A 10,114-nucleotide genomic window follows, 5' to 3' on the forward strand; every position below is an offset into this window, starting at 1 on the left:
ACCAACAGGCAAGAGTTGGTGGATGAGGTGAAGGAGGTGGGGACCCTAGGGGGAAGTGACCATGTCCTCATAGAATTCCTTTTGAGATGGGGAGCCAAGGAAGCTTGTAGCCAGATGCAGATGTTGGATTTTTGTAGGGCAAACTTTAATAAACTCAGAGACATGATGATTGTCATACCATGGACGAGAATGCTGGAAGGGAAGGGAACATGTGAAGGGTGGGAGCTACTCAAACAAGAGCTATTGCATGCTCAATCAATGACTATTCCAGAAATACGAAAACACTGCAGGAGCTCTAAGAAGCCTATTTGGATGAACAGAGAACTTCAAGAGGAACTAAGAAAGAAAAGGAAAATGTTCAGGAAATGGAGGGAAGGACAGAGCTCTAAAGATGAGTACCTACAGGTTACTAGGCACTGTAGATCAATCATCAGAAAGGCCAAAGCTGAGAGTGCGCTAAGATTGGCCAGGGAAGCCCATTGTAACAAGAAAAGATTTTTCAGTTATGTGAGGACCAAACGTAAAGTAAAGGAGGCAATAGGCCCACTGTTGGGTGCGAATGGACAAACTCTAACGGAAGATGCAGAGAAAGCAAAAAGGCTTAGTGCCTATTTTACATCTGTTTTTTCCCACAGGTCAAAGTGTTTAGGCACATCTAGAGATGGCTGTAGCCAAAGGATAGTGTCTGGGTGGCAGGTTAACATGGATAGAGAGGTTGTCGAGAGGCATTTAGCTGCACTGGATGAGTTCAAATCCCCTGGTCCAGATGAAATGCACCCGAGAGTACTCAAAGAACTTTCCAGAGAACTTGCACAGCCCTTGTCCATCATCTTCAGAACCTCTTTAAGGACTGGAGATGTCCCGGAGGACTGGAAAAGAGCAAACGTTATTCCGATCTTCAAAAAAGGGAGGAAGGATGACCCGGGAAACTACAGACCAGTGAGTCTGACCTCTGTTGTGGGGAAGATAATGGAGCAGATATTAAAGGGAGCGATCTGCAAACATCTGGAGGACAATTTGGTGATCCAAGGAAGTCAGCATGGATTTGTCTCCAACAGGTCCTGCCAGACCAACCTAGTTTCCTTTTTTGACCAAGTAACAGGTTTGCTGGATCGGGGAAATTTGGTTGATGTCATTTACTTGGATTTTAGTAAAGCTTTTGACAAGGTTCCCCATGATGTTCTGATGGATAAGTTGAAGGACTGCAATCTGGATTTTCAGATCGTTAGGTGGATAGGGAATTGGTTAGAGAACCGCACTCAAAGAGTTGTTGTCAATGGTTTTTCATCAGACTGGAGAGAGGTGAGTAGCGGGGTACCTCAGGGTTCGGTGCTCGGCCCGGTACTTTTTAACATATTTATTAATTATCTAGATGAGGGGGTGGAGGGACTACTCATCAAGTTTGCAGATGACACCAAATTGGGAGGACTGGCAAATACTCCGGAAGATAGAGACAGAGTTCAACGAGATCTGAACACAATGGAAAAATGGGCAAATGAGAACAAGATGCAATTTAATAAAGATAAGTGTAAAGTTCTGCATCTGGGTCAGAAAAATGAAAAGCATGCCTACTGGATGGGGGATACGCTTCTAGGTAGCACTGTGTGTGAACGAGACCTTGGGGTACTTGTGGATTGTAAACTGAACATGAGCAGGCAGTGTGATGCAGCGGTAAAAAAGGCAAATGCCATTTTGGGATGTATCAACAGAGGCATCACATCAAAATCACAAGATGTCATAGTCCCATTGTATACGGCACTGGTCAGACCACACCTGGAGTACTGTGTGCAGTTCTGGAGGCCTCACTTCAAGAAGGACATCGATAAAATTGAAAGGGTACAGAGGAGAGCGACGAAGATGATCTGGGGCCAAGGGACCAAGCCCTATGAAGATAGGTTGAGGGACTTGGGAATGTTCAGCCTGAAGAAAAGGAGGTTGAGAGGGGACATGATAGCCCTCTTTAAGTATTTGAAAGGTTGTCACTTGGAGGAGGGCAGGATGCTGTTTCTGCTGGCTGCAGAGGAAAGGACACGCAGTAATGGGTTTAAACTTCAAGTACAACGATATAGGCTAGATATCAGGAAAAAGTTTTTCTCAGTCAGAGTAGTTCAGCAGTGGAATAGGCTGCCTAAGGAGGTGGTGAGTGCCCCCTCACTGGAAGTCTTCAAGCAAAGGTTGGATACACACTTTTCTTGGATGCTTTAGGATGCTTAGGGCTAATCCTGCGTTGAGCAGGGGGTTGGACTAGATGGCCTGTATGGCCCCTTCCAACTCTATGATTCTATGATTCTATGATTCTAATATTTTCTGTTCATCAGAAAAACTTAGATCTCTATACAACTGGCGGGCACTTTGGGCTAATTCTGGAATGGTGACCAGTTTTTCTTCCATAACACCCAAAAGACTTATACCAAAGCACAAGTTACTATTTACATTATCAGGATCTAATAAGTGGCGCTTCTTCTTATGGATAACCTCGCTGTAAAGGACAGTACTTATAACCCTCCTTCCTTTCCCACCTCTGTTTCTAATTACAGTCATAACTAAGCTCAGGGAGCCATGAAGATGGATTTCAGCATTACTCTGCATGAGGTTTGCCATCTGGTTAATAAAATCATCAGCTGGGAATCCACCCAATGGCCTCCTCACAGATCGCAGAGGATTAGTTAGACCCGCTCGCAGAGGATTTTTTAGACTAAATCTCCCTCCTGTACTCTATCACCCATCTCATTCAGAAGCTGCTGTATAGAATGACGGATAGCTTCCTGTGCTAGCATTGGATGGCCAAACTGCTCCAAGTTAACAAATCTGAAAACTTCTGAATGTTGATCCATTGGCAAGCACTGCAATTGCCTTTCCCAATGTCCAAGCCTTTCTACGTAAACTCTTGGCATATCAGGAGGTTGGGAAACTTCTTGTGGGGGACGTTCTAAGGGAATTTCCTCAGGAGGGTCACATACCCCTCCTGCGTTGTTAATGTCTAATTGAGAAGTAGTGGGAGCCTGTTCTTCAGAGCCGAGGGGGCAATTATCTGATCTCTCAGGATTTCTGCCATTGTTAGGAGATTCATATCCTTTTTGTTGAGACTTAACCATTTTTTCATTCTTCCGGCAATTCTCAAATGCCGTTGCTTTTTCAATTTCAAGTGCTTGCTTTTTCTTTGGTGTGTGGGCAGCTGCCCTATGACCTTCCCAGACCCCCTTTGCCTGAACCCCCTATCAACACTTATACTGGCTTCATCACTTTCTGAATTTTTGAAAGTGGCACCAATAAGACTACGCACGGCCTGCAAGGTCACTTTAGGGTCTGAATAATTGTTAACCAAAGCTCTTATGTCACACAATACTTTAGATTCAGTATCAGTAGTGTCCATTTTATGTTGCTTGCAGGGGTGTTCAGAACCATTGCTCTTTTGTTTACACTTATGTGCAGTTTGGTGTTTGAATGTTGGCTGTGGTTTACCGTATACTTTTGGGGTGGTGGGTTTTGATGTTTCTTTCATGCAGATCTGCTGCTGCTTCAGGGAAGTTGGCTCTGTTGCTTTGCACCCCGTTACAGGTTTCAGGACCAGTCGTGGGCATGGATACAGGCAGAACAAATTTGGGTCTGGGAGAGAGAAAAATGAAGATAAGTTTCCCGGCTTTGTCCCTCACACATGGCCTTATAAATTGTATTGTTAGCGTACCCCTCCCTGCATTTTATCACAAAAGTATGCAATTCAAATATTTAAATATACCTGTCTGCAACCTTCTTAGAACAACATTATCGGATAAAGTCTTAGATTCTTTCGAACTGCAGTTCTGAACCAAATGGGCAAGGGCACTGGTATTTTCAGGTTGTAAGACCAGGCAGGGGGGCTGATACAGAGTGGAAAAATTTGAGGCTTGTTTGGATGATATTTTTTCTGTGTGAGGAGAGAGAAAAATGTGCTGATTACACACACACACACCTCCCCGTATGTCTATCACAAGCACGACAAAATATCCAAACCAGCTATTTATACAATACCTTTCTGCGGGCGTTTGCTTTTGGAGCCTGTCTCTTTTTTCTGAAAGGAATCCTGTGGAGTTTTACAACGCTTGCGATATTTAATAAAGGATTCAGGAATGAAATCATCCTCATCATCTAGGGGGTCAAGAGAAATGAATTCCCATGAAATAATCACATGGCTTCATCACCCCCCACCATCTCCCAAATCTGTGAAAATATCATGCATTTCAAATAGTTTAAATATACCTGACTGCAACCTTCTTAGCACCTCATCTTTGGATAAAGTCTTAGATTCTTTCGAGCTGTTTTGTACTAAATGGGGGAACAGCAAAATAAGGATAAACTTTGGGGAACCACATGGCCCAAAATTAATATTCTAAATATACAAAAAACATACCTGGTTGCTTGGAAGGGCTTCCTTCAAACATTGTGGGGTTTTGATTTATTTTATCACTACACTAAAAATGAGAAACAGAGAAAAATGTGGGGTGCACATGAAATAAAATAAAACTTTTTTGGTCTAAAGTTGCCACTGGACTCAAACTTTATTCTGCTGCTTCAGACAAGCAAGGCCTCCCTATTTAAATCTATGATTTTACCCCAGTTACTTTTTAAATCATTTTGCTCCTACATAATTCAATTTACCCATTAATAAAGGAAAATATGCCTTAAAAACTTACCTAGTGTTGCCTCTGCTTTGGTTTCACCCTGAATGGCCAAAAAGAGCCAAGCTATGGAGATGGTGATGCTAGCTCCTTTCTGTGGAACTGAGAAAGAGGCAGCCTACAGATGCGCTAATCCCTTTAAAACATTCTAATCTTCTTTGTGTAAAAGCTGTCCCATAATTCGCCGTTGGCGTCAGGTGATTTGCAGGCTCCATGGAAATGCTCCTCCTCCTCACTGCATTCTGCTTCCTCCCTCACCCAGGCCCCACCCCCCTCTTCACTCACCCCCCTCACTCCAGCAATGTGTCCCACATGGCCTGCTTTTGGATTTTGGTAAGCGTTTATATTTTTATTATTGCTGTAAATGGGGCTTATACAATTTTGGGTATCCCAACCTCCCTCCAATACTCTGTTGTGTGTGTAAGAGCCCCCACCCCCCATTGGGGCTAATAGGATTGTACTAACATCCCTTGCAAATTGAAAAGCTATGGTAAAACCCACACCAATCCCCCCCTCCTTCCACTGGGGCATGCCCAGGCAAGAAAAAACAGGCCTGTGTTTTAAACAAAATGGTTTCTTTATTTACAGATTTATTTACAGTCAGTAAAAGAAGATGTAATGTCTTGCTCATGAATTACAACAGTGTCACACAGTTTTATTTTCCATGGCGAGTTACAAAACTCTGGTGGGGTTTATCCTTAATATAATCTTTAACAAACTGTAACATTCTTTTATCAGTTTTTTTCAAAATTCTTTCAAGGGCTTTTCTTGAGCCCGTGGCGTCACCTATAGTGCTTAAAAGGTTGAAAATCTCATCCATATTTTCTTGAGTGAAAGCCAGGCATTTTAGTGCATAACCTATGGATGTTATGATAACTGCAATTTGTGTACAGCATAACTCATCACATATAAACTTAACCTTCTGATCAAAAAACTTAGGTGGCCATGTGAGACAATCGTGATCACGTTGGGCAGGTAACATTAAAGAACAGCCTTCACACAGCTGATGCAAATATTCTCCAATACAATGTTTTAAAATACCATAAACGAAGGCCCTCAGAAGGCTTCGCATGGCGGCCTTATGCCTTTTTGGAGGGATAAAGTCCAAAACCTCATCGATATCCATTTTTAGAGCTTCCCTCATAGCGCCAATTCTTTCGCTGGGCCTCATACATATAGGCAATGTGGTGGTTGGTGGCTGTTCCTGTTAAAAAGGATTTCAAACACATTTTAAATTTTTTTCCTGTGTGGTAAATGCTAGACATATCCCCCCCTCGCCTCACCCCCACAGACTTTTTAAATGACTTTTTTTTCTCTCTCCAAAATTACCTGTTCCAGAGAGATCTCTGTTAAAGATAGCAGCTGGGAATCAGCAATATCTCCCCCAAACAAGCCATGCGCTGGTTCTGTAGAACTTCGTGAAGGAAATTCTGGCTGTCTGATGGCGGGGACCTAGAAAAATAAAGAGAATATTTACTTTAAACTTTAATACTGTCCCTTTGGGTTTCTCCCCTCCCCCTTCCCTCCTCCTGCCCACCTCCACCTTTAGTGGCCATTTTTCAATTTACCTGTGCTGAGGAATCCTCTGGTAAAATCAAAGCCTGTGTATCCAGGTAATCTTCCAGCAGCTTCTGCCACATTTCCTCACTTCCAGACATCATGTCTGCGGCTGCTTTGCCAAAATCCATGCGGCTCTGAGTCTCGTGGTCAACCAAGCCATGCGCTGGTTCTGTAGAACTTGGTGAAGGAAATTCTGGCTGGCTGATAAAAAATTCTGGCCTAGAAAAATAAAGAGAATACTTACTTTAAACGTTTGATACTGTCCCTTTGGGTTTCTCCCTCCCCCTTCCCTCCTCCTGCGGCTGCTTTGCCAAAATCCATGCGGCTCTGAGTCCATGGTCAACAACTGGTGATGGAAAATGGAGCTTGGCAGGAACAAGCTCTTCATCCTCACTATCACTTATATATTGCCTTTTTGCATTAGGCCTGAACACCGGTGGTGGGGTGGTGAGGATCAGGGGCCTGCTAGGAGTCACCTTGTTCAAGTCCGTCTCATCTGCAGCATGGCCGGCAGCATGATGGCTTTCTGAAGGCGGACAGTTAAATATTCGGCACCAATCAGGCTTGACCCTCGGGGCTGCCATGGTGAGCATCAGGGGCCTGCTAGGAGTCTCCATGTTTTCAGCAAGAGCCGTGGTGTGTATGTTTTCAGCAAGAGCCATGGTGAGTGCTAGCACAAGTGGCTTCTTTCCTAAAATCACTTTTGGGGGGGGGCTGTCCCAGCCTCTTTGCTATTGGCCAGAGGTGACAGGGCGTGTTGCTAGAGGGAACACATGGCCGTACCTGGTCATCCCCATTGGTTGTGACGCAGTAGGGAGGGTTGGTCTATGCTGCATGTCACTTCCAACACTGTCACAAGGGGTATAAAAAGATGGCTGCGTTTGTGGCGGGAGCATGGTCTGTGGAAATTGTTTCCGGGGCAGACGGTGGCGGCATGACACCATCACTTCCAGGGAGGGGGGTGTATGTGGCATAATGGCAGCACTTCCGGGGCAGGGGGCAGGGGCCAGAGGGCATGATGAGGCCGCTTCTGGTGTCGTCAGGGGTGTGTGTGGCATAATGGCGGCACATCCGGGTCAGGGGTGCATGGGTGGGGCATGTTGACGGCACTTCCGGTGATGTCAAGGGGGCGTGGTGACATGGTGGCACTTCCGGGGCATGGGGCACAGGGTGGGGCATGATGACGCCACTTCCGCTGACATCAGGGGGCGTGGTTATGCAAATATGTTAATTAGTATGCAATGTGGTGGGCGTGGTTTAAGCTTATTATGTTATGTGTACCCCTTTACTACTCAGGGGGTTGGACTAGATGGCCTGTATGGCCCCTTCCAACTCTATGATTCTATGATTCTATGAATAACCAAAGTTGTCTGATTTCTGCCTTCTATAGACTGAGTCTGCCTTGCTGTTGTGCTAGGGATTATTTAACCACATCAAATCAGCTCTATCTCCTAATGGACAGCCAGCCGGATGTCCCCCCAGAAACATTTGCCAGCTGTTTGGAAGCAGTAACTGGATGGTTCAGGCCCTACCTTTGTCCTTGACCTGGAAGTTGCAATTGCAGCCGCATGGGTCATCCTGGAGGGCTCATGTTCAGCCACTGTTGAAAGAACTTCATTGGATACCAATTTGCTTCCAGATCAGGTTCAAGGTATTAGTTTGACCTTTCAGGCTTTACACCACTTGGGCCCTACTTACTTATAGGACTGCCGGCTTCCTTATGCCCCCTGCAGGACACTCTGCTTTGTGGGTATGAATCTGCTAAGGGTCCCGGGGCCTTGGGAGGCATGTCTGGCATTGAGCAGGGCCAGGGCTTATTTCGTCCTGGCCCCTACCTAGTGGAATGAGTTCCCGGACAAGCTGTGGGCCTTGTCTGGACTCTCTTGAGTTCCGCAGAGCCTGCAGAATGGAGTTCTTCCACCAGGCATTTGGTTGAGGCTGGATGGGGGTCCTGGGGTATGTGATTGGGTCCACCCCCAAACCTGTATACTGCACTAGACTGTGCTGGGACCCTTGAATTTCACACCTTGAATTTCATCTGCACCAAGACTGATGTTCCAGAGTGTGGGGAGGGGTTTCTTTTTTAGGTCACACTGGATACTGCCCCCCATTCTGGGGGATTGTTTTTAAGGTGTTTATTAATATCATATATGTTTTAATTGGATATTATGGTATTTTCCTTTTTATGAAATGCCATGAGCCAGCTTGCTGGGAGTGGGGGTATAAAAATATGAATATAAATCAATCAATCAATTAGTCTTGCAAATCTATTCCTAATGTTCATTGCAGCTAAGAGAAAGAAAGTTACACTATGAGTTTCACAAGAGTCCTAATCTGAGGGCCTTTTCGCACGGGGATCTTTGTTGCAAATTGTTTGCGGAATGAAAAATCGCCATTTAAAATATTGGAATTCGTCGTTATGCATACCTGCCTTTGTAGTGGAATCAGTTGCGTTTTTTAGCGTTTCCCACAGGCTTCCGGTCTCGGCAGAAATCGCTAGAAAGGAAGCGCTATTGCCAAGCTCGTCCCGCCCCTGGCCGTCAAGCAGCCAATGGGCAGCCGTTAGCATGCTCCCAAACAGCCCCTTTCCCTTTAAGAAAGGTTTAAAAAAAAAAAACAGACCCATAGCAACGAATCTAGGTAGATTCGTTGCTACGGAGAGACCCATCCAGCTGCCTAATGTGAGCTGTCGTTTGATTGTATGATCGTTGGCACGCTGCCTCGAGTGATAAAAAAAAATTCCCCCCCCCTTCTCACGGGCCCGATTTTCGGCTGAATTTATGTGTAAAAAATAAAGGGACTTTATTTCAGCAAACGGGCTTTTAAGTGGTTTGTGCTTAGTGACTAAAGGTGAAGGACTGAAGCCAGGGAAGCCTCTAAACAGAAAGAGGCTCGCCGGTGCGTTTATCCCCGCTCGCTCGGAGAAAAAAAAATGGCGATCGCTTCGCCGGAAGTTTGGAGGAGAGAGCCAGGGGGAGGGACTTTGAAGAACCAGCAACAATGGTAACGCACAGGTCTTTGGCGCTATTGTCGCAGATTGGTTGCAGGAGTGTATCGCTATCCGGAGGGTGAATCCACTTTTCTGGATTCCCCTGAAAGCGCCACAACGAAGCGCTTTTTGCGGGTCGGTTGCAGGACTGTTGCAGATTGTCTACGACGTCGTGGGTTATGGCAAATTAGTAGCGTTTCCAATTAGCAACCATTGTGCTACTTTGAAGCCGTGCGAAATGGCCCTGACAATAGCAAGCCTAATATCTCTGGCTCGGAGTACCTTTTGTACTTAACAAGAAGCTTTCCCAGAAATTAGAATCTCAGCTCTGAATAAAGGGGGCAGTGGAGTACATAATGAGTTACGTCTTCTATAGCTGGGTCTCTACAAATGCAGGTCTTTGTTTCAACCAGTACTTTGCACATCTCCCTTCCAAGTAGGCTGTTGCATTGTCTGAAAACATAGGGCCATAGAAACCTTTGATTTGCAGGCGGGGACTGATGTGAAACAACATGCGACTCTGGGATGGCATTAACATGGCCGCAGCCTTTATTGCGTCCAACCCCCAGCAAAGGGTTGGCCCAATTTGGGGCACCTGGAGGAGACCCGCACCCCCACCGCCGTCTGGATGCACTCAACCCGGAGCCTAGAGGCGCCCTGTGACCGCCTTACCCAGCCGGGAAGGCCGATCTCTTGCCTCTGAAGCTCCCACGTGGGAAATAACCTTACCAGAAGCCAACGGACGTCCATCTCATTTGGCTTCCTCAATTGTTTGGCTTCGAGCATTTGGCCACCCAGCCGGATCAGCCTTGCTTTTACCAGCCGGTCCCTTTAATGAGACCCCCATCATCTCAGGGAGTCCAGGTCACATCCTGGCACCCTGCCAAGTGGGCTCCTCCTGTGCTCCCTA

The 10,114-nt window shown here is 45.8% G+C and overlaps 1 long non-coding RNA gene across 1 annotated transcript; it reads right to left on the bottom strand.

Annotated features, from left to right (window-relative positions):
• Positions 1–4,008: 4,008 nt before the first annotated feature.
• LOC143822556 (uncharacterized) lies at positions 4,009–4,304 on the bottom strand. The gene is made up of 2 exons (XR_013226199.1): positions 4,237–4,304; positions 4,009–4,125 (listed from the first exon to the last, which is right to left on the bottom strand). It is a non-coding gene; the product is annotated as an uncharacterized LOC143822556 (long non-coding RNA).
• Between the last annotated feature and the right edge of the window lie 5,810 nt (positions 4,305–10,114).

The sequence above is a fragment of the Paroedura picta genome, chromosome 1, assembly GCF_049243985.1.
Source record: "Paroedura picta isolate Pp20150507F chromosome 1, Ppicta_v3.0, whole genome shotgun sequence".
NCBI classification, from domain to species: domain Eukaryota; kingdom Metazoa; phylum Chordata; class Lepidosauria; order Squamata; family Gekkonidae; genus Paroedura; species Paroedura picta.